Source organism: Oncorhynchus nerka, unplaced genomic scaffold, assembly GCF_034236695.1.
Source record: "Oncorhynchus nerka isolate Pitt River unplaced genomic scaffold, Oner_Uvic_2.0 unplaced_scaffold_2553, whole genome shotgun sequence".
Taxonomy (NCBI): Eukaryota; Metazoa; Chordata; class Actinopteri; order Salmoniformes; family Salmonidae; genus Oncorhynchus; species Oncorhynchus nerka.
Window position 1 is genome coordinate 273 of NW_027038745.1, and position 23,308 is coordinate 23,580.

A 23,308-nucleotide genomic window follows, 5' to 3' on the forward strand; every position below is an offset into this window, starting at 1 on the left:
CAGGCTATCTCTCCCCCAGGCCGTATTTATAACACCAAGGCCATCTCTCCCCCAGGCCATCTCTCCCCCAGGCTGTATTTATAACACCATGGCCATCTCTCCTCCGGGCCATCTCTCCCCCAGGTCGTATTTATAACACCAAGGCCATCTCTCCACCAGGCCATCTCTCCCCCAGGCCGTATTTATAACACCAAGGCCATCTCTCCCCCAGGCCAAATCTCTCCACCAGGCCATCTCTCCCCCAGGCCATATCTATCCCCCAGGCCATATTTATAACACCAAGGCCATCTCTCCCCCAGGCCATATCTCTCCACCAGGCCATCTCTCCCCCAGGCCATATCTCTCCACCAGGCCATCTCTCCCCAAGGCCGTATTTATAACACCAAGGCCATCTCTCCCCCAGGCCATATCTCTCCACCAGGCCATCTCTCCCCAGGCCATATCTCTCCCCAGGCCATCTCTCCCCAGGCCATATCTCTCCACCAGGCCATCTCTCAACCAGGCCATCTCTCCCTAAGGCCATCTCTCCCTCAGGCCGTATTTATAACACTAAGGCCATCTCTCCCCCAGGCCATATCTCTCCCCCAGGCCATCTCTCCCCCAGGTCGTATTTATAACACCAAGGCCATCTCTCCCCAGGCTGTATTTATAACACCAAGGCCATCTCTCCCCAGGCCGTAGAGAAGCTGGTGCAGGCAGCAGAGTCAGGATGCCCCTCAGAGAAGGAGAAACAGATCGTTCTGAACTGTAGTCGTATGCTGACCCGCATCCTCCCCTACATCTTTGAGGACCAAGACTGGAGGGGCTTCTTCTGGTCCACGGTGCCTGGTGCTGGAAGAGCTGTGGTGAGTGTAGGGACCTCTTCTGGTCCACTGTGTCTGGTGCTAGAAGAGCTGTGGGGAGTGGGCGGTAGGTGTGTGGGAGTAAAACATAGCAGTATACTGTATGTAGATTTGGCTAGGGTTTGAGATACACTTACAGCACAGATGTAAGATCTTAATTTGATCACCCTGTTGCAGAATAACATTTTTTGCAATGCAGTAAATGTTTTATTTTTAGTGTATTTGTGGTTTAAAAAGGCTTCTGAAATGTGTCATTTCCACTTTGCAAATTTCTGACTTGATTTTCCCTTATGAAAAATATATCAACCCTTACAAACATGTCCATTAATTCTAATCCACATAATAATTCACATTTCCTGTTGCTGCAGGATTAGTTTCATGCTGTAGTAAACTGGCTCAAATGACCGTAGACCCTTATTATAATGGGGGCGTGATTTCATCTGCGCAGTGCTTTTGCACTATGAAAATGTTGCCACGGTGAGATTTGAAATGATAATCCCTATGGCTGCAGATCAGTGTAGGCTAACCTCTTACTGCAGCTAACACCCACATACTGTAGCTGCTGAAAGCACCAGTGTCCCATATTCCACAGATACTAGCCTGGTCTCAGATCTGGGACCAGGCTAGACAGACTCTACCACTGTTCCATTTTACAAACGCTTCATGGAAGATGTTAGTAAAAAATACCAGTCTATTGATTTGTCATCTCAACATGAATGAGTCTTAGATGTCTGTAGATCCCTCTGCACTGCAGCCAAGTGAGACTGGTGGATATGTGGGAGAATTGGCTTCTGTTGATAACAAAAAAAATTAAATACTTCATTCATCTGACTAATTAGTTTCCTCATTCCAGTAGATGGTATATGTTTCATCTATAGTACACCATGGTGGTGTTCGTTTGAGCACCGTTTTCTTATTGGACAAGTGTAGGTAGAGTCCCTGGCAGTTCTTCCATCAGCTGCCTAATGAGACATAACACAGAAATACATCATGATGATGAGAGAAAAACACATCTCCCCTTGTGCATATTCTACCTCTCCTGATTACATTGGTTTCTTCCTACATGGGAAGATAAGAGGAACTAGACTCCTAAAAGTTCAGTAGAACTCTAGTTCCTCATTAGACATTCAGAAATGTCAGGATTGACAAACAATTCATTCCGAAGTTCCTGGGTTTACTTTTCATCAGAATGAAAATAACATGAAAATGAAAGAATCATTGTCAGTGCTGTTACGAAAGATGTTTCTGTTCGCTATAGAAGGGTAACAAAGTGTAGAGGTTTAATGTTGTCCCCTCATCCTCCTGCCCCCACCCCTCTCATCCTCCTGTCCCCCTCATCCTCCTGCCTCCCACCCTCTCATCCTCTGTCCCTCCCATCCTCCTGTCCCCCACGCTCCTGCCCCCCACCCTCTCATCCTCCGGTCCCTCATCCTCCTGCCTCCCCACCCTCTCATCCTTCTGTCCCTCATCCCTCCTGTCCCCCACGCTCCTGTCCCCCACACTCCCATCCTTGCCTGTCCCCCCATCCACTCCTGCCTCCCACCCTCTCATCCTTCTGTCCCTCCCATCCTCTCCTGTCCCCCACGCTCCTGTCCCCACACTCCCATCATCCCTGTCCCCCCATCCTCTGCCCCCCACCTCCCATCCTCCTGTCCCCCCATCATCCACCCCCCATACCCTCTCATCCTCCTGTCCATCCCATCCTCCTGTCCCTCCCATCCTCCTGTCCCCCTCCATCATCCTGTCCCCTCCATCCTAATCACCCCATCCTCCTGTCCACTCCATCCTCCTGTCCACTCCATCCTCCTGCCCCCCACCCTCTCATCCTCCTGTCCCTCCCATCCTCCTGCCCCCATCATCTGTCCCCTCCTGTCCCTCCCCATACCTCCTGCCCCCCATCCTCCTGCCCCCCATCCTCCCTGTCCCCTCCATCCTCCTGTCCACCCATCCTCCTGTCCTCCATCATCCTAATCCTCCATCCTCCTGTCCCTCCCATCCTCCTGTCCCTCCCCATCCTCCTAGTCCACTCCATCATCTGTGCCTCCATCCTCCTGTCCTCCATCCTCCTGTCCCCTCCATCCTCTGTCCCTCCCATCCTCCCTGTCCCTCCCATCCTCTGTCCCTCCATCCCTCCTGTGCCTCCATCCTCCTGTCCTACTCCATCCTCCTGTCCCTCCATCCTCTGTCCTCTGTTCTCTGTTGCCTCCATCATCCTGTCCCTCCATCCTCCTGTCCCCTCCATCCTCCTGTCCCCTCCATCCTCCTGTCCCTCCACTCCTCTGTCCCCTCCCATCCTCTGTCCTCCCATCCTCCTGTGCCTCCATCCTCCTGTGCCTCCATCCTCATGTCCCCTCCATCCTCTGTCCCCTCCATCATCCTGTCCCCTCCATCCTCCTGTCGCCTCCATCCTCCTGTCCCCTCCATCCTCCCCTGTCCCCTCCATCCTCCTGTCCCTCCATTCTCCCTGTCCTCCATCCTCCCTGTCCCCTCCATCCTCCTGTCACCTCCATCTCCTGTCCCCTCCATTCTCCTGTCCACTCATTCTCCTGTCCCCTCCATTCTCTGTCCCTCCATCCTCTGTCCCCCTCCATCCTCCTGTCCCCTCCATTCTCCTGTCCACTCATTCTCTGTCCCCTCCATTCTCCCTGTCCCTCCATTCTCCTGTCACTCCATCCTCCTGTCCACTCCATCCTCCTGTCCCCCATCCTCCTGTCCACTCCATTCTCCTGTCCCCTCCATCCTCCTGTCCACTCCATCCTCCTGTCCACTCCATTCTCCTGTCCCCTCCATCCTCTTGTCCACTCCATCCTCCTGTCCCCCATCCTCCTGTCCCCTCCATTCACCTGTCCCCCATCCTCCTGTCCCCTCCATCCTCTTGTCCACTCCATTCTCCTGTCCACTCCATCCTCCTGTCCCCTCCATCCTCCTGTCCCCTCCATTCTCCTGTCCACTCCATTCTCCTGTCCCCTCCATTCTCATCCCCTCATTCTCCCCGTCCACTCCATCCTCCTGTCCTCTCCATCCTCCTGTCCCCCATCTCCTGTCCCTCCATTCTCCTGTCTCCTCCATCTCTTGTCCACTCCATCACTCCTGTCCACTCCCATCCTCCTGTCCCCATCCTCCTGTCACTCATTCTCCTGTCCCCTCCATCCTCCTGTCCACTCCATCCTCTGTCCTCCATTCTCCTGTCCCCTCCATCTCTTGTCCTCCCATCCTCCTGTCCTCCATCCTCCTGTCCCCATCCTCCCAACCCTCCATCCTCCTGTCCCTCCATCCTCCTGTCCCCTCATCCTCCTGCCCCCCATCCTCCTGTCACTCCATCCTCCTGTCCTCCATCCTCCTGTCCCTCTATTCTCCTGTCCCCTCCATCCTCCTGCCCCCCATCCTCTGTCCCCTCCATCCTCCTGTCCCCTCCATCCTCCTGTCCACTCCATCATCCTGTCCCCTCCATCCTCTGCCCCCTCCATCCTCCTGTCCCCTCCCATCCTCCTGTCCCCTCCATCCTCCTGCCCCCCATCCTCCTGTCCCCTCCATCCTCCTGTCCCTCCATCCTCCTGTCCCTCCATCTGTCCCCCATCACTCCTGTCCTCCATCCTCTGTCACTCATCTCCTGTCCCCTCCATCCTCTTGTCCACCCCATCCTCCTGTCCACTCTATTCTCTGTCCCCTCCATCCTCCTGTCCACTCCATCCTCCTGTCCCCTCCATCCTCCTGTCCCCTCCATCCTCCTGTCCCTCCATCCTCTGTCCCCTCCATCCTCTGTCCCCTCCATCCTCCTGTCCCCTCCATCCTCCTGTCCACTCCATCCTCCTGTCCCCTCCATTCTCCTGTCCCCTCCATCCTCCTGTCCACTCCATCCTCCTGTCCCCTCCATCCTCCTGTCCCCTCCATCCTCCTGTCCACTCCATTCTCCTGTCCCCTCCATTCTCCTGTCCCCTCCATCCTCCTGTCCCCTCCATTCACCTGTCCCCCATCCTCCTGTCCACTCCATCCTCCTGTCCCCCATCCTCCTGTCCCCTCCATCCTCCTGTCCCCCATCCTCCTGTCCCCTCCATCCTCCTGTCCCCTCCATCCTCTTGTCCACCCCATCCTCCTGTCCTTCCCATCCTCTGTCCCTCCATCCTCTTGTCCACCCCATCCTCCTGTCCCCCCCCATCCTCCTGTCCCCTCCATTCTCCTGTCCCCCATCCTCCTGTCCACTCCATCCTCCTGTCCCCTCCATCCTCCTGTCCCCCATCCTCCTGTCCCCTCCATCCTCCTGTCCACTCTATTCTCCTGTCCCCTCCATCCTCTTGTCCACCCCATCCTCCTGTCCCCTCCATCCTCCTGTCCACTCCATCCTCCTGTCCACTCTATTCTCCTGTCCCCTCCATCCTCCTGTCCACTCTATTCTCCTGTCCCCTCCATCCTCCTGTCCACTCTATTCTCCTGTCCCCTCCATCCTCCTGTCCCCTCCATCCTCCTGTCCCCTCCATTCACCTGTCCCCATCCTCCTGTCCCCTCCATCCTCTTGTCCACCCCATCCTCCTGTCCACCCCATCCTCCTGTCCCCTCCATCCTCTTGTCCACCCCATCCTCCTGTCCACCTCATCCTCCTGTCCACTCCATCCTCCTGTCCCCTCTCCTCCTTCACAGACAGATGAGATGGATGATGATGGAGCTCGTCCACTGGCTGAGTCTCTGCTCCTGGCCATGGCCGACCTGCTGTTCTGTCTGACTTCACTGTGAACAGCCACCGGAGAGGACCTGTGAGTCTCATCGGATCCAGTGCTTATTCATTTTGATTGAACCTTTATTTTAGCAGGGAGTCCCATTGAGACCAAGGCCTCTTTTGCAAGGGAGCCCTGCAGCTTAACAATTACACAACAATTACCCAATCACAGCAGCATAGGAAATACACCAAGAAAATACAAAAACACAAAACACAATGATAAAAAACAACACATTCCTCAGTAAAGAGGTCTTGAAGTGGGGCGCTGAGAAAAATGTTTGTCTTGTGAGTGAAAACTTGAACCTTGGGAGAATTTTGTGCAACTTCCCGCGCGCGTTTACAGTGAACATTAAGCCTGTACCCTTACAGTTTTAGACAGTAACCAATAGGCTGTGCCCTTACAGTTGTAGACGGTAGCCAATAGGCTGTACCCTTACAGTTGTAGACGGTATCCAATAGGCTGTACCCTTACAGTTGTAGACGGTAGCCAATAGGCTGTACCCTTACAGTTGTAGATGGTAGCCAATAGGCTGTGCCCTTACAGTTGTAGACGGTAGCCAATAGGCTGTACCCTTACAGTTGTAGATGGTAGCCAATAGGCTGTGCCCTTACAGTTGTAGACTGTAGCCAATAGGCTGTACCCTTACAGTTGTAGATGGTAGCCAATAGGCTGTGCCCTTACAGTTGTAGACGGTAGCCAATAGGCTGTACCCTTACCGTTTTAGACGGTAGCCAATAGGCTGTACACTTACAGTTTTAGACGGTAGCCAATAGGCTGTACCCTTACAGTTTTAAACGGTAGCCAATAGGCTGTACCCAGTTTTAAACAGTTTTAAACGGTAGCCAATAGGCTGTACACTTACAGTTTTAGACGGTAGCCAATAGGCTGTACCCTTACAGTTTTAAACGGTAGCCAATAGGCTGTACCCTTACCGTTTTAAACGGTAGCCAATAGGCTGTACACTTACAGTTTTAGACGGTAGCCAATAGGCTGTACCCTTACCGTTTTAATGGAGCAAATCCCATAACATTTTCACATGGAAATAGCTTTTGATTTCTATGATACAGTAGCCTGTAGGTGGTGTTCAATACAGACCTACATTGCATGAAACTTTTAAAAACGTTTTTACATTATGAAGGCCTTAACATTAATTTATCATTTGTTTTGTCTGTAACACCATGCGCCAAGGTGACTGTAAATTGCAAATAACCACTTTACGAAATAAAATGAATGAAGGAATATAAAGAAACGTGCACACAAGCACGGCTCTGATCTGAACTGATCTGAAAAGCGCATTCGCTCGAGGGTGGTTGAAAGACCGCTCATGGGCTGCCAATAGAATTCTACTCTCCGTTGCCTACAATAAAATATACTCAATCTTGCAAAGTTAGATTTGTATCGGTTTGTTGCATTGACAATAGGCTGATATAATGTTGATTCGATCACAGAAAAATCGCTGATCTATATTGTGCAAACTAATGGGGCGAACTCACTGAAGTTCAATTTCTTGCGTCTCTACACTGCCTGGCATTTCTTCTGCAAAGCAGTCCTGGAGGAGGTGGGCGGCAACTGAGTCAACTGAGTCACACAGCACCTTGCTCTACCAACTGACCCACAAGGCACCTTGCTCTACCAACTGAACCACACAGCACCGTGCTCTACCAACTGAACCACACAGCACCGTGCTCTACCAACTGAACCACACAGCACCGTGCTCTACCAACTTAGCCACACAGCACCGTGCTCTACCAACTGAACCACACGGCACCGTGCTCTACCAACTGAACCACACGGCACCATGCTCTACCAACTGAGCCACACAGCACCATGCTCTACCAACTTAGCCACACAGCACCGTGCTCTACCAACGGAACCACACAGCACCGTGCTCTACCAACTTAGCCACACAGCACCATGCTCTACCAACTGAACCACACGGCACCATGCTCTACCAACTGAACCACACGGCACCATGCTCTACCAACTGAACCACACGGCACCATGCTCTACCAACTGAGCCACACAGCACCGTGCTCTACCAACTGAACCACACAGCACCGTGCTCTACCAGCTGAACCACATGGCACCGTGCTCTACCAACTGAACCACACAGCACCGTGCTCTACCAGCTTAGCCACACAGCACCGTGCTCTACCAGCTTAGCCACACAGCACCGTGCTCTACCAACTTAGCCACACAGCACCGTGCTCTACCAACTGAACCACACAGCACCGTGCTCTACCAGCTTAGCCACACAGCACCGTGCTCTACCAGCTTAGCCACACAGCACCGTGCTCTACCAGCTTAGCCACACAGCACCGTGCTCTACCAACTTAGCCACACAGCACCGTGCTCTACCAACTGAACCACACAGCACTGTGCTCTACCAGCTGAACCACACGGCACCATGCTCTACCAACTGAACCACACAGCACCGTGCTCTACCAACGGAACCACACAGCACCGTGCTCTACCAACTTAGCCACACAGCACCGTTCTCTACCAACTGAACCACACAGCACCTTGCTCTACCAACTGAACCACATGGCACCTTGCTCTACCAACTGAACCACACAGCACCATGCTCTACCAGCTTAGCCACACAGCACCGTGCTCTACCAACTTAGCCACACAGCACCATGCTCTACCAACTGAACCACACGGCACCATGCTCTACCAACTGAACCACACGGCACCATACCACCTTAGGTCTCTCTGTGAAATTGTGCACTGACTCGTTGTTAGCCTCATATGATGTATTCATTGCTTTAGATGACTGAACAGTGATGTGATGGTGTACGGAGCAGAGGTAGCTCTCTCCCAGTAGTTATTGGGATTGATGGTCCCATGATGATGTCACCATCCTACAGGACTCTGTGGAGGACATGCAGACCATAGACAGCTGTGAGTATATCTGGGAGGCAGGGGTGGGGTTCGCCCAGTCCCCCCCACTCAACTACATCCACGACCTCAACAGGTGAGTCACAGTGATGAGAGTCCTTATGTTGACTTCTGTGTTCTGATGATCTTTCTATCCTCTGTCTCTCTCTCTCTTTCTACCCCCACTATCTCTCTCTCCCTCTCTCTCTCTCTCTCTCTCTCTCGCTCTCTCTACCTCTCTCTCTCTCCCCACTTTTAATTCAATTTCAATTCAAGGGATATATTGGCATAGGAAAGCAAGTGAAATAGATAATAAACAATAAGAAATATACAGTAAACATTACACTCACAAAGTTCCAAAAGTGTAAGTATATATTATGTATATATAGAGTGTTGTAATGATGTGCAAATAGTTAAAGTGAACCTCTTTCTATGTCTGATTTTCACCACTCAGGACAGAGCTGCTGAGGCTGCTGCTAACCTGTTTCTCTGAGGCCATGTACCTCCCTCCCTCCTCAGACAACACCATCCTCAACCCCTGGGTCAGCTTCTTCTGCTCCACAGAGAACAGGTGAGGTACACACACACACACACACACACACACACACACACACACACACACACACCACATAATTTCCCCCTAACAATAACTGACACAAGTGATTATTTCCCTCCGTCCACCTACCTCAGGCATGCCCTGCCTCTCTTCACCTCCCTGGTAAACGTGGTGTGTGCCTACGACCCGGTGGGCTATGGCATCCCTTACAATCACCTGCTCTTCTCCGACTACCGGGAGCAGCTGGTGGAGCAGGCCGTGCAGATCCTCATCGTCACCCTGGAGCATGATGGAGGAGGGCTGGCCCACCGACCCCCCTCTCCCTCCAGCATGGAGGACCAGGATGTAAGGCCTGGACCCTTCTGTACAGGGGGAGAGTGATGCTGTGTGTGTGTGTGTGTCTCTCTGTCTGTGTGTCTCTCGCATTTAATTCAACATTCAGAGACCAGGGGCCTGTCATGATACATTGTGTTAACATTCACCTTCAGAGACCAGGGGTCTGTCATGATACATTGTGTTAACATTCACCTGTAGAGACCAGGGGTCTGTCATGATACATTGTGTTAACATTCACCTGTAGAGACCAGGGGTCTGTCATGATACATTGTGTTAACATTCACCTGTAGAGACCAGGGGTCTGTCATGATACATTGTGTTAACATTCACCTGTAGAGACCAGGGGTCTGTCATGATACATTGTGTTAACATTCACCTGTAGAGACCAGGGGTCTGTCATGATACATTGTGTTAACATTCACCTGTAGAGACCAGGGGTCTGTCATGATACATTGTGTTAACATTCACCTTCAGAGACCAGGGATCTGTCATGATACATTGTGTTAACATTCACCTTCAGAGACCAGGGATCTGTCATGATACATTGTGTTAACATTCACCTGTAGAGACCAGGGATCTGTCATGATACATTGACATTGTGTTAACATTCACCTGTAGAGACCAGGGATCTGTCATGATACATTGTGTTAACATTCACCTGTAGAGACCAGGGATCTGTCATGATACATTGTGTCAACATTCACCTGTAGAGACCAGGGGCCTGTCATGATACATTGTGTTAACATTCACCTTGAGAGACCAGGGGCCTGTCATGATACATTGTGTTAACATTCACCTTCAGAGACCAGGGGCCTGTCATGATACATTGTGTTAACATTCACCTGTAGAGACCAGGGGTCTGTCATGATACATTGTGTTAACATTCACCTTCAGAGACCAGGGGCCTGTCATGATACATTGACATTGTGTTAACATTCACCTGTAGAGACCAGGGGCCTGTGAATGTTAACACAATGTGTCATGACAGAGCCCTGGTCTCACCTGAATGAGACCTGGTCTCTGGAAGGGGTATGTATCATGACAGGCCCCTGGTCTCTACAGGTGAATGTTAACACAATGTATCATGACAGGCCCCTGGTCTCTACAGGTGAATGTTAACACAATGTATCATGACAGGCCCCTGGTCTCTACAGGTGAATGTTAACACAATGTCAATGTATCATGACAGGCCCCTGGTCTCTGAAGGTGAATGTTAACACAATGTATCATGACAGGCCCATGGTCTCTACAGGTGAATGTTAACACAATGTATCATGACAGGCCCCTGGTCTCTACAGGTGAATGTTAACACAATGTCAATGTATCATGACAGGCCCCTGTCTATCATGATGTTAACACAATGTAACATGTCATGGACCAGGTGAATGTTAACACAATGTATCATGTCATGATACATTGTCATGATACATTGTGTTAACATTCACCTGCAGAGACCTGGGGCCTGTCATGATACATTGTGTTAACATTCACCTTCAGAGACCAGGGGCCTGTCATGGCCCTCAGTTGTTGCTGTTACATCATTGTTCTCTGTCTCTCTGCAGTCTGTGGGCCCTGACAACCTGTTTGTAAACTACCTTTCCAGAATTCACAGGGAAGAGGTACAGCCATTTTTCTTCTTGTCATATTTTTCACACATTTCAAAGCAAATCAAATCAAATTGTATTTGTCACATGCACCAAATACAACAGGTGTAGATCTTACAGTGAAACGCTTACTTACAAGCCCTTAACCAACAATGCAGTTCAATAAATAGATTTAGGAAAATATTTACTAAATAAACTAAAGTAAAAAATGTAACACAATAAAATGGCTACAATAAAATGACTGTAGTCCGGGTGGCCATTTGATGAATTGTTCAGCAGTTTTATAGCTTGGAGGTTGTTCAGCAGTTTTATAGCTTGGAGGTAGAAACTGTTAAGGAGCCTATTGGTCCTAGACATCCTCCTTTAAATGGTGCATTACATGTAGACTGAATGCTACACTGTTTTAGTTGTGAGGAATGTTCAGGTCTGACCCTAGTCTGAAGGTCTGACCCTAGTCTGAAGGTCAGGCCCTAGTCTAAAGGTCTGACCCTAGTCTGAAGGTCTGACCCTAGTCTAAAGGTCTGACCCTAGTCTGAAGGTCTGACCCTAGTCTGAAGGTCTGACCCTAGTCTAAAGGTCTGACCCTAGTCTGAAGGTCTGACCCTAGTCTGAAGGTCTGACCCTAGTCTAAAGGTCTGACCCTAGTCTAAAGGTCTGACCCTAGTCTGAAGGTCTGACCCTAGTCTAAAGGTCTGACCCTAGTCTAAAGGTCTGACCCTAGTCTGAAGGTCTGACCCTAGTCTAAAGGTCTGACCCTAGTCTAAAGGTCTGACCCTAGTCTGAAGGTCTGACCCTAGTCTGAAGGTCTGACCCTAGTCTAAAGGTCTGACCCTAGTCTAAAGGTCTGACCCTAGTCTGAAGGTCTGACCCTAGTCTAAAAGTCTGACCCTAGTCTAAAGGTCTGACCCTAGTCTGAAGGTCTGACCTAGTCTAAAGGTCTGACCCTAGTCTAAAGGTCTGACCCTAGTCTGAAGGTCTGACCCTAGTCTGAAGGTCTGACCCTAGTCTAAAGGTCTGACCCTAGTCTGAAGGTCTGACCCTAGTCTGAAGGTCTGACCCTAGTCTAAAGGTCTGACCCTAGTCTGAAGGTCTGACCCTAGTCTGAAGGTCTGACCCTAGTCTAAAGGTCTGACCCTAGTCTGAAGGTCTGACCCTAGTCTAAAGGTCTGACCCTAGTCTAAAGGTCTGACCCTAGTCTGAAGGTCTGACCCTAGTCTAAAGGTCTGACCCTAGTCTAAAGGTCTGACCCTAGTCTGAAGGTCTGACCCTAGTCTAAAAGTCTGACCCTAGTCTAAAGGTCTGACCCTAGTCTGAAGGTCTGACCCTAGTCTAAAGGTCTGACCCTAGTCTAAAGGTCTGACCCTAGTCTGAAGGTCTGACCCTAGTCTGAAGGTCTGACCCTAGTCTAAAGGTCTGACCCTAGTCTGAAGGTCTGACCCTAGTCTAAAGGTCTGACCCTAGTCTGAAGGTCTGACCCTAGTCTAAAGGTCTGACCCTAGTCTGAAAGTCTGACCCTAGTCTGAAGGTCTGACCCTAGTCTAAAGGTCTGACCCTAGTCTAAAGGTCCGACCCTAGTCTGAAGGTCTGACCTTAGTCTAAAGGTCTGACCCTAGTCTAAAGGTCTGACCCTAGTCTGAAGGTCTGACCCTAGTCTAAAGGTCTGACCCTACTCTAAAGGTCTGACCCTAGTCTGAAGGTCTGACCCTAGTCTAAAAGTCTGACCCTAGTCTGAAGGTCTGACCCTAGTCTAAAGGTCTGACCCTAGTCTGAAGGTCTGACCCTAGTCTGAAGTTCTGACCCTAGTCTGAAGTTCTGACCCTAGTCTGAAGTTCTGACCCTAGTCTAAAGGTCTGACCCTAGTCTAAAGTTCTGACCCTAGTCTGAAGGTCTGACTCTAGTCTGAAGGTCTGACCCTAGTCTAAAGGTCTGACCTAGTCTAAAGGTCTGACCCTAGTCTAAAGGTCTGACCCTAGTCTGAAGGTCTGACCCTAGTCTGAAGGTCTGACCCTAGTCTGAAGGTCTGACCTAGTCTAAAGGTCTGACCCTAGTCTAAAGGTCTGACCCTAGTCTGAAGGTCTGACCCTAGTCTAAAGGTCTGACCCTAGTCTAAAGGTCTGACCCTAGTCTAAAGGTCTGACCCTAGTCTAAAGGTCTGACCCTAGTCTAAAGGTCTGACCCTAGTCTGAAGGTCTGACCCTAGTCTGAAGGTCTGACCCTAGTCTAAAGGTCTGACCCTAGTCTGAAGGTCTGACCCTAGTCTAAAGGTCTGACCCTAGTCTAAAGGTCTGACCCTAGTCTGAAGGTCTGACCCTAGTCTAAAGGTCTGACCCTAGTCTAAAGGTCTGACCCTAGTCTAAAGGTCTGACCCTAGTCTGAAGGTCTGACCCTAGTCTAAAGGTCTGACCCTAGTCTGAAGGTCTGACCCTAGTCTGAAGGTCTGACCCTAGTCTGAAGGTCTGACCCTAGTCTAAAGGTCTGACCCTAGTCTAAAGGTCTGACCCTAGTCTGAAGGTCTGACCCTAGTCTAAAGGTCTGACCCTAGTCTAAAGGTCCGACCCTAGTCTGAAGGTCTGACCTTAGTCTAAAGGTCTGACCCTAGTCTAAAGGTCTGACCCTAGTCTGAAGGTCTGACCCTAGTCTAAAGGTCTGACCCTACTCTAAAGGTCTGACCCTAGTCTGAAGGTCTGACCCTAGTCTAAAGGTCTGACCCTAGTCTGAAGGTCTGACCCTAGTCTAAAGGTCTGACCCTAGTCTGAAGGTCTGACCCTAGTCTGAAGTTCTGACCCTAGTCTGAAGTTCTGACCCTAGTCTGAAGTTCTGACCCTAGTCTAAAGGTCTGACCCTAGTCTAAAGTTCTGACCCTAGTCTGAAGGTCTGACTCTAGTCTGAAGGTCTGACCCTAGTCTAAAGGTCTGACCCTAGTCTAAAGGTCTGACCCTACTCTAAAGGTCTGACCCTAGTCTGAAGGTCTGACCCTAGTCTGAAGGTCTGACCCTAGTCTAAAGGTCTGACCCTAGTCTAAAGGTCTGACCCTAGTCTAAAGGTCTGACCCTAGTCTGAAGGTCTGACTCTAGTCTAAAAGTCTGACCCTAGTCTGAAGGTCTGACCCTAGTCTAAAGGTCTGACCCTAGTCTAAAGGTCTGACCCTAGTCTGAAGGTCTGACCCTAGTCTGAAGGTCTGACCCTAGTCTAAAGGTCTGACCCTAGTCTAAAGGTCTGACCCTAGTCTGAAGGTCTGACCCTAGTCTGAAGGTCTGACCCTAGTCTAAAGGTCTGACCCTAGTCTAAAGGTCTGACCCTAGTCTGAAGGTCTGACCCTAGTCTGAAGGTCTGACCCTAGTCTAAAGGTCTGACCCTAGTCTGAAGGTCTGACCCTAGTCTGAAGGTCTGACCCTAGTCTAAAGGTCTGACCCTAGTCTGAAAGTCTGACCCTAGTCTGAAGGTCTGACCCTAGTCTAAAGGTCTGACCCTAGTCTAAAGGTCCGACCCTAGTCTGAAGGTCTGACCTTAGTCTAAAGGTCTGACCCTAGTCTAAAGGTCCGACCCTAGTCTGAAGGTCTGACCCTAGTCTGAAGGTCTGACCCTAGTCTAAAGGTCTGACCCTAGTCTGAAGGTCTGACCCTAGTCTAAAGGTCTGACCCTAGTCTAAAGGTCTGACCCTAGTCTGAAGGTCTGACCCTAGTCTAAAAGTCTGACCCTAGTCTGAAGGTCTGACCCTAGTCTAAAGTTCTGACCCTAGTCTAAAGGTCTGACCCTAGTCTGAAGGTCTGACCCTAGTCTGAAGGTCTGACCCTAGTCTAAAGGTCTGACCCTAGTCTAAAGGTCTGACCCTAGTGAAAGGTCTGACCTGAAGGTCTGACCTAGTCTGAAGGTCTGACCCTAGTCTAAAGGTCTGACCCTAGTCTAAAGGTCTGACCCTAGTCTGAAGGTCTGACCCTAGTCTGAAGGTCTGACCCTAGTCTAAAGGTCTGACCCTAGTCTGAAGGTCTGACCCTAGTCTGAAGGTCTGACCCTAGTCTAAAGGTCTGACCCTAGTCTAAAGGTCTGACCCTAGTCTGAAGGTCTGACCCTAGTCTGAAGGTCTGACCCTAGTCTAAAGGTCTGACCCTAGTCTGAAGTCTGAAGGTAAAGGTCTGACCCTAGTCTGAAGGTCTGACCCTAGTCTAAAGGTCTGACCCTAGTCTGAAGGTCTGACCCTAGTCTGAAGGTCTGACCTTAGTCTAAAGGTCTGACCCTAGTCTAAAGGTCTGACCCTAGTCTGAAGGTCTGACCCTAGTCTAAAGGTCTGACCCTACTCTAAAGGTCTGACCCTAGTCTGAAGGTCTGACCCTAGTCTAAAGGTCTGACCCTAGTCTAAAGGTCTGACCCTAGTCTAAAGGTCTGACCCTAGTCTGAAGGTCTGACTCTAGTCTGAAGGTCTCACCCTAGTCTAAAGGTCATGTGACCCCCCCCCAGTAGGACTATTACTTTGTAGTTCTCTCTTCTTTGTAGTTCTCTCTTCTTTGTAGTTCTCTCTTTGTAGTTCTCCCTTCTTTGTAGTTCTCTCTTTGTAGTTCTCCCTTCTTTGTAGTTCTCTCTTCAATCATGTTTACACGCTTTCTCCTCTAATGGTACATCACAAGTGCAGCTTTGCTATGTGAACAGACATTGGTCTAAAGCTCTCAAATTAAGATGTGAACCTCAAAGCCTGCTTGTGTCACCCCCTCTCCAGGACTATGACTTTGTGTTGAAGGGACTGGCTCGCCTGTTGGTAAACCCTCTGATGCAGACCTACCTGCCCAACTCCACCAAGAAGATCCAGTTCCACCAGGAGCTGCTGGTGCTCTTCTGGAAGCTCTGTGACTTCAATAAGGTCATTTATAATATATTATTATTGTACATTACTATCATATTATATATTATAATAAGGTAGGAGACTAGCCTGATCCCAGATCTGTGTTATTCCTTACCATACTGTAGGAGTTCTAAGCTATACAGCACAAACAGATCTAGGACCAGGCTGGTAGGAAACCATACAGGTTGTTATTGTGTGGACTGTATTCGTTTGAGCCACGTTAAATTAGAAGAAAAAAAAACATTTTAGCTAGATGCACCTTCTGACATCATCATCAGTGAATAGACAACAGGTAGAAGACAGGTACACACATAATATATCATATTGACATAATCAGTGAATACACAACAGGTAGAAGACAGGTACATACATAATATATCATATTGACATAATCAGTGAATAATATATCATATTGACATAATCAGTGAATACACAACAGGTAGAAGACAGGTACATACATAATATATCATATTGACATAATCAGTGAATACACAACAGGTACACACATAATATATCATATTGACATAATCAGTGAATACACAACAGGTACATACATAATATATCATATTGACATAATCAGTGAATACACAACAGGTAGAAGACAGGTACATACATAATATATCATATTGACATAATCAGTGAATACACAACAGGTACATACATAATATATCATATTGACATAATCAGTGAATACACAACAGGTAGAAGACAGGTACATACATAATATATCATATTGACATAATCAGTGAATAGACAACAGGTAGAAGACAGGTACGGTTGAAGTCAGAATTTTACATACACTTAGGTTGGAGTCATTAAAACTTGTTTTTCAACAACTCCACAAATGTCTTGTTAACAAACTATAGTTTCGGCAAGTCGGTTAGGACATCTACTTTGTGCATGACACAAGTAATTTTTCCAACAATTTTTTGCAGACAGATTAGTTCACTTATAATTCACTGTATCACAATTCCAGTGGGTCAGAGGTTTACATACACTAAGTTGACTGTGCCTTTAAACAGCTTGGAAAATTCCAGAAAATTATGTCATGGCTTTAGAAGCTTCGGATATGCTAATTGACATCATTTGAGTCAATTGGATGTGTACCTGTGCATGTATTTCAAGGCCTACCTTCAAACTCAGTGTCTCTTTGCTTGGCATCATGGGAAAATCAAAAGAAATCAGCCAAGACCTCAGGAATAAAAATTGTAGACCTCCACAAGTCTGGTTCATCCTTGGGAGCAAGTTCCAAATGCCTGAAGGTACCACGTTCATCTGTACAAACAATAGTACACAAGTATAAACACCATGGAACCACGAAGCCGTCATACCGCTCAGGAAGGAGACGCGTTCTGTCTCCTAGAGATGAACGTACTTTGGTGCGAAACGTGCAAATGAATCCCAGAACAACAGCAAAGGACCTTGTGAAGATGCTGGAGGAAACAGGTACAGAAGTAACTATATCCACAGTAAAACGAGTCCCCTATCGACGTAACCTGAAAGGCCGCTCAGCAAGTAAGAAGCCACTGCTCCAAAAAAAAGGCAGACTACCGTTTGCAACTGCACATGGGGACAAAGATCATACTTTTTGGAGAAATGTCCTCTGGTCTGATGAAACAAAAATAGAACTGTTTGGCCCTAGTGACCATCATTATGTTTGGAGGAAAAAGGGGGAGGCTTGCAAGACGAAGAACAACATCCCAACCATGAAACATGGGGTGGCAGCATCATGTTGTGGGGGTGCTTTGCTGCAGGAGGGACTGGTGCACTTCACAAAATAGATGGCGTCATGAGGTAGGAAAATTATGTGGATATATTGAAGCAACATCTAAAGACATCAGGAAGTTAAAGCTTGGTCGCAAATGGGTCTTCCAAATGGACAATGACCCCAAGCACACTCCCAAAGTTGTGGCAAAATGGCTTAAGGACAACAAAGTCAAGGTATTGGAGTGGCCATCACAAAGCCCTGACTTCAATCCCATAGAAAATGTGTGGACAGAACTGAAAAAATGTGTGCGAGCAAGGAGGCCTACAAATGTGATTCAGTTACACCAGCTCTGTCAGGAGGAATGGACCAAATTTCACCCAACTTATTGTGGCAAGCTTGTGGAAGGCTACCCAAAACGTTTGATCCAAGTTAAACAATTTAAAGGCAATGCTCCCAAATACTAACTGAGTATATGTAAACTTCTGACCCACAGGGAATGTGATGAAAGAAATTAAAACTGAAATAAATAATTCTCTCTACCATTATTCTGACATTTCATATTCTTAAAATAAAGTGGTGATCCTAACTGACCTTGTGAAAAACTGAGTTTAAATGTATTTGGCTAAGGTGTATGTAGACTTCCGACTTCAACTGTACATACATAATATACCATATTTACATCACCAGTGAATACACAAAATGTAGAAGACAGGTACAAACATAGTATACCATATTGACAGTAATGTTACATTTAGTAGCCGAGATGATCAAAATCTTCATTGAAGATTAAAAGAGTCAAAATAGAATAGATAATAAAAGAGTCAAAATAGAATAGAGGGATTGCCTGCCCTCAACAGAGATAGAATAGAGGAATAGCCTACCCTCAACAGAGATAGAATAGAGGAATAGCCTGCCCTCAACAGAGATAGAATAGAGGAATAGCCTGCCCTCAACAGAGATAGAATAGAGGAATAGCCGACCCTCAACAGAGATAGAATAGAGGAATAGCCTACCCTCAACAGAGATAGAATAGAGGAATAGCCTGCCCTCAACAGAGATAGAATAGAGGAATAGCCTGCCCTCAACAGAGATAGAATAGAGGAATAGCCTGCCCTCAACAGAGATAGAATAGAGGAATAGCCTACCCTCAACAGAGATAGAATAGAGGAATAGCCTGCCCTCAACAGAGATAGAATGGAGGAATAGCCGACCCTCAACAGAGATAGAATAGAGGAATAGCCTGCCCTCAACAGAGATAGAATGGAGGAATAGCCTGCCCTCAACAGGGATAGAATAGAGGAATAGCCGACCCTCAACAGAGATAGAATAGAGGAATAGCCTGCCCTCAACAGAGATAGAATAGAGGAATAGAATAGAGGAATAGAATAGAGGAATAGCCTGCCCTCAACAGAGATAGAATAGAGGAATAGAATAGAGGAATAGCCTGCCCTCAACAGAGACAGAATAGAGGAATAGCCTGCCCTCAACAGAGATAGAATAGAGGAATAGCCTACCCTCAACAGAGATAGAATAGAGGAATAGAATAGAGGAATAGCCTGCCCTCAACAGAGATAGAATAGAGGAATAGCCTGCCCTCAACAGAGATAGAATAGAGAAATAGAATAGAGGAATAGCCTGCCCTCAACAGAGATAGAATAGAGGAATAGCCTGCCCTCAACAGAGATAGAATAGAGGAATAGCCTGACCCCAACAGAGATAGAATAGAGGAAAAGCCGACCCTCAACAGAGATAGAATAGAGGAATAGAATAGAGGAATAGCCTGCCCTCAACAGAGATAGAATAGAGGAATAGCCTGCCCTCAACAGAGATAGAATAGAGGAATAGAATAGAGGAATAGCCTGCCCTCAACAGAGATAGAATAGAGGAATAGAATAGAGGAATAGCCTACCCTCAACAGAGATAGAATAGAGGAATCGCCTGCCCTCAACAGAGATAGAATAGAGGAATAGCCTGCCCTCAACAGGGATAGAATAGAGGAATTGCCTGCCCTCAACAGAGATAGAATAGAGGAATAGCCTGCCCTCAACAGGGATAGAATAGAGGAATAGCCTGCCCTCAACAGAGATAGAATAGAGGAATCGCCTGCCCTCAACAGAGATAGAATAGAGGAATAGCCTGCCCTCAACAGGGATAGAATAGAGGAATAGCCTGCCCTCAACAGAGATAGAATAGAGGAATAGCCTGCCCTCAACAGAGATAGAATAGAGGATTCGCCTGCCCTCAACAGAGATAGAATAGAGGAATAGCCTACCCTCAACAGAGATAGAATAGAGGAATAGCCTGCCCTCAACAGAGATAGAATAGAGGAATAGAATAGAGGAATAGCCTGCCCTCAACAGAGATAGAATAGAGGAATAGCCTGCCCTCAACAGAGACAGAATAGAGGAATAGCCTGCCCTCAACAGAGATAGAATAGAGGAATAGCCTGCCCTCAACAGAGATAGAATAGAGGAATAGCCGACCCTCAACAGAGATAGAATAGAGGAATAGCCTGCCCTCAACAGAGATAGAATAGAGGAATAGCCTGCCCTCAACAGAGATAGAATAGAGGAATAGCCTACCCTCAACAGAGATAGAATAGAGGAATCGCCTGCCCTCAACAGAGATAGAATAGAGGAATAGCCTGCCCTCAACAGGGATAGAATAGAGGAATAGCCTGCCCTCAACAGAGATAGAATAGAGGAATAGCCTACCCTCAACAGAGATAGAATAGAGGAATCGCCTGCCCTCAACAGAGATAGAATAGAGGAATAGCCTGCCCTCAACAGAGATAGAATAGAGGAATAGCCTGCCCTCAACAGAGATATAATAGAGGAATAGCCTGCCCTCAACAGAAATAGAATAGAGGAATAGCCTGCCCTCAACAGAGATAGAATAGAGGAATCGCCTGCCCTCAACAGAGATAGAATAGAGGAATAGCCTGCCCTCAACAGAGATAGAATAGAGGCATAGCCTACCCTCAACAGAGATAGAATAGAGGAATCGCCTGCCCTCAACAGAGATAGAATAGAGGAATAGCCGACCCTCAACAGAGATAGAATAGAGGAATAGCCTGCCCTCAACAGAGATAGAATAGAGGAATAGCCTGCCCTCAACAGAGATAGAATAGAGGAATAGAATAGAGGAATAGCCTGCCCTCAACAGAGATAGAATAGAGGAATAGCCCGCCCTCAACAGAGATAGAATAGAGGAATAGAATAGAGGAATAGCCTGCCCTCAACAGAGATAGAATAGAGGAATCGCCTGCCCTCAACAGAGATAGAATAGAGGAATAGCCTGCCCTCAACAGAGATAGAATAGAGGAATAGCCTGCCCTCAACAGAGATAGAATAGAGGAATAGCCGACCCTCAACAGAGAAACAAACATGCATCACATTCTAATAACCCATACCACCGTCTCTCTGCCCATCACAGAAGTTCCTATTCTTTGTTTTGAAGAGCAGTGATGTTCTGGACATCTTGGTACCCATCCTCTTCTACCTTAATGACGCCCGGGCCGACCAGTGTGAGTACAGTCTGTAGACACACACACACAGATAGACCTATCCTATGAATGATGGCAGGGTGTGAGTATAGTTTGTAGGGACTGGAATAAACTATATATCTGTCTGTAGGGACTGGAATATACTATATATCTGTCTGTAGGGACTGGAATATACTATATATCTGTCTGTAGGGACTGGAATATACTATATATCTGTCTGTAGGGACTGGAATATACTACATATCTGTCTGTAGGGACTGGAATATACTATATATCTGTCTGTAGGGACTGGAATATACTATATATCTGCTAACGGCTGTGAATGTCTGCTTTATTAACGTATGCCTTGGTAATGGTTTTAGTGATCGTCTCTCGCTCTGTGTGTGTGTGTGTGTGTGTGTGTGTGTGTGTGTGTGTGTGTGTGTGTGTGTGTGTGTTTCTGCTACAGCCCGTGTGGGTCTCATGCACATCGGTGTCTTCATCCTGCTACTGCTGAGTGGAGAGAGGAACTTTGGCGTGCGTCTCAACAAGCCCTACTCTGTCCACGTACCTATGGACATCCCAGTGTTTACAGGGACCCACGCCGACCTACTCATAGTAGTAAGACTCTGCCATACAAGTTACAGTAGGTGACAGCATAGATATAGAATGAATAGAATATATCTCTGTGGAATACAGTGTGACTGTAGCAAATGGATTAGTTCTGCAGGCAATATTACCATTTCTGTTATCTGCCTCTGTGTGTTAAATAAAAAGCCTCTCCAGTTATAGCTTAGTGTCTTTATTACACTTAGATTCAAATAGTATTTCATTCAAATATTTGTAATTGAGCCTGGAGTGCCAAATGGGCGGGGTTCTCTCTATTGGGACTCTCCCATTGGTTCCATTGCGCCAAGCAAGATCAATGAAGCGCAGATAAAGCATTTGAATTGAAACAAATACTATTTGAATCCAGGTCCTATAGAAATATAATTGCTACAACAGACATTCAAGTCAATAAATGTTCTCTGATGGGTGGCTTGACGGCGATTGAGTGTACCCATAAGTGTTCCAGTCAAATTGCCCTTGTCCCTTCTAGTAATTTTGTCTCTATGTCTGTACCTCTGTGTGATCTCCAGGTGTTCCACAAGATCATCACCAGCGGCCACCAGCGTCTACAGCCTCTTTTTGACTGCCTGCTCACCATCGTAGTGAATGGCGAGTATCTCTGCACTGGCTCCATCTGCTGGTCAAATATGCACATGGTTCTTTATTTATTTATTCAACCTTCATTTGACCAGGAAAGTCCCATTGAGAAACATAGTCTATTTTACAAAAGAGACCTGGCCAAGAAGGCAGCAGTAGTCATTACAGCGTTACAGCGTTACATTACAGCAGTAGTCATTACAGCGTTACATTACAGCGTTACATTACAGCAGTAGTCATTACAGCAGTAGTCATTACAGCAGTAGTCATTACAGCAGTATTCATTACAGCAGTAGTCATTACAGCGTTACATTACAGCAGTAGTCATTACAGCAGTAGTCATTACAGTGTTACATTACAGCAGTAGTCATTACAGCAGTAGTCATTACAGCAGTAGTCATTACAGCAGTAGTCATTACAGCGTTACATTACAGCAGTAGTCATTACAGCGTTACATTACAGCAGTAGTCATTACAGCAGTAGTCATTACAGCATTACATTACTGCAGTAGTCATTACAGCAGTAGTCATTACAGCGTTACATTACAGCGTTACATTACAGCAGTAGTCATTACAGCGTTACATTACAGCAGTAGTCATTACAGCGTTACATTACAGCAGTAGTCATTACAGCAGTAGTCATTACAGCGTTACAGCGTTACATTACAGCAGTAGTCATTACAGCAGTAGTCATTACAGCGTTACATTACAGCAGTAGTCATTACAGCAGTAGTCATTACAGCAGTAGTCATTACAGCGTTACAGCGTTACATTACAGCAGTAGTCATTACAGCAGTAGTCATTACAGCAGTAGTCATTACAGCATTACATTACAGCAGTAGTCATTACAGCAGTAGTCATTACAGCGTTACATTACAGCAGTAGTCATTACAGCAGTAGTCATTACAGCAGTAGTCATTACAGCATTACATTACAGCAGTAGTCATTACAGCAGTAGTCATTACAGCATTACATTACAGCAGTAGTCATTACAGCAGTAGTCATTACAGCAGTAGTCATTACAGCGTTACATTACAGCAGTAGTCATTACAGCAGTAGTCATTACAGCAGTAATCGTTACAGTTTACATTACAGCAGTAGTCATTACAGCGTTACATTACAGCAGTAGTCATTACAGCAGTAGTCA

At 47.3% G+C, this 23,308-nt stretch overlaps 1 pseudogene; it reads left to right on the top strand.

Moving 5' to 3' along the window:
• The first annotated feature begins 674 nt into the window (after positions 1-674).
• Positions 675-22,205, top strand: LOC135567130 (protein HID1-like; annotated as a pseudogene).
• Positions 22,206-23,308: the final 1,103 nt, after the last annotated feature.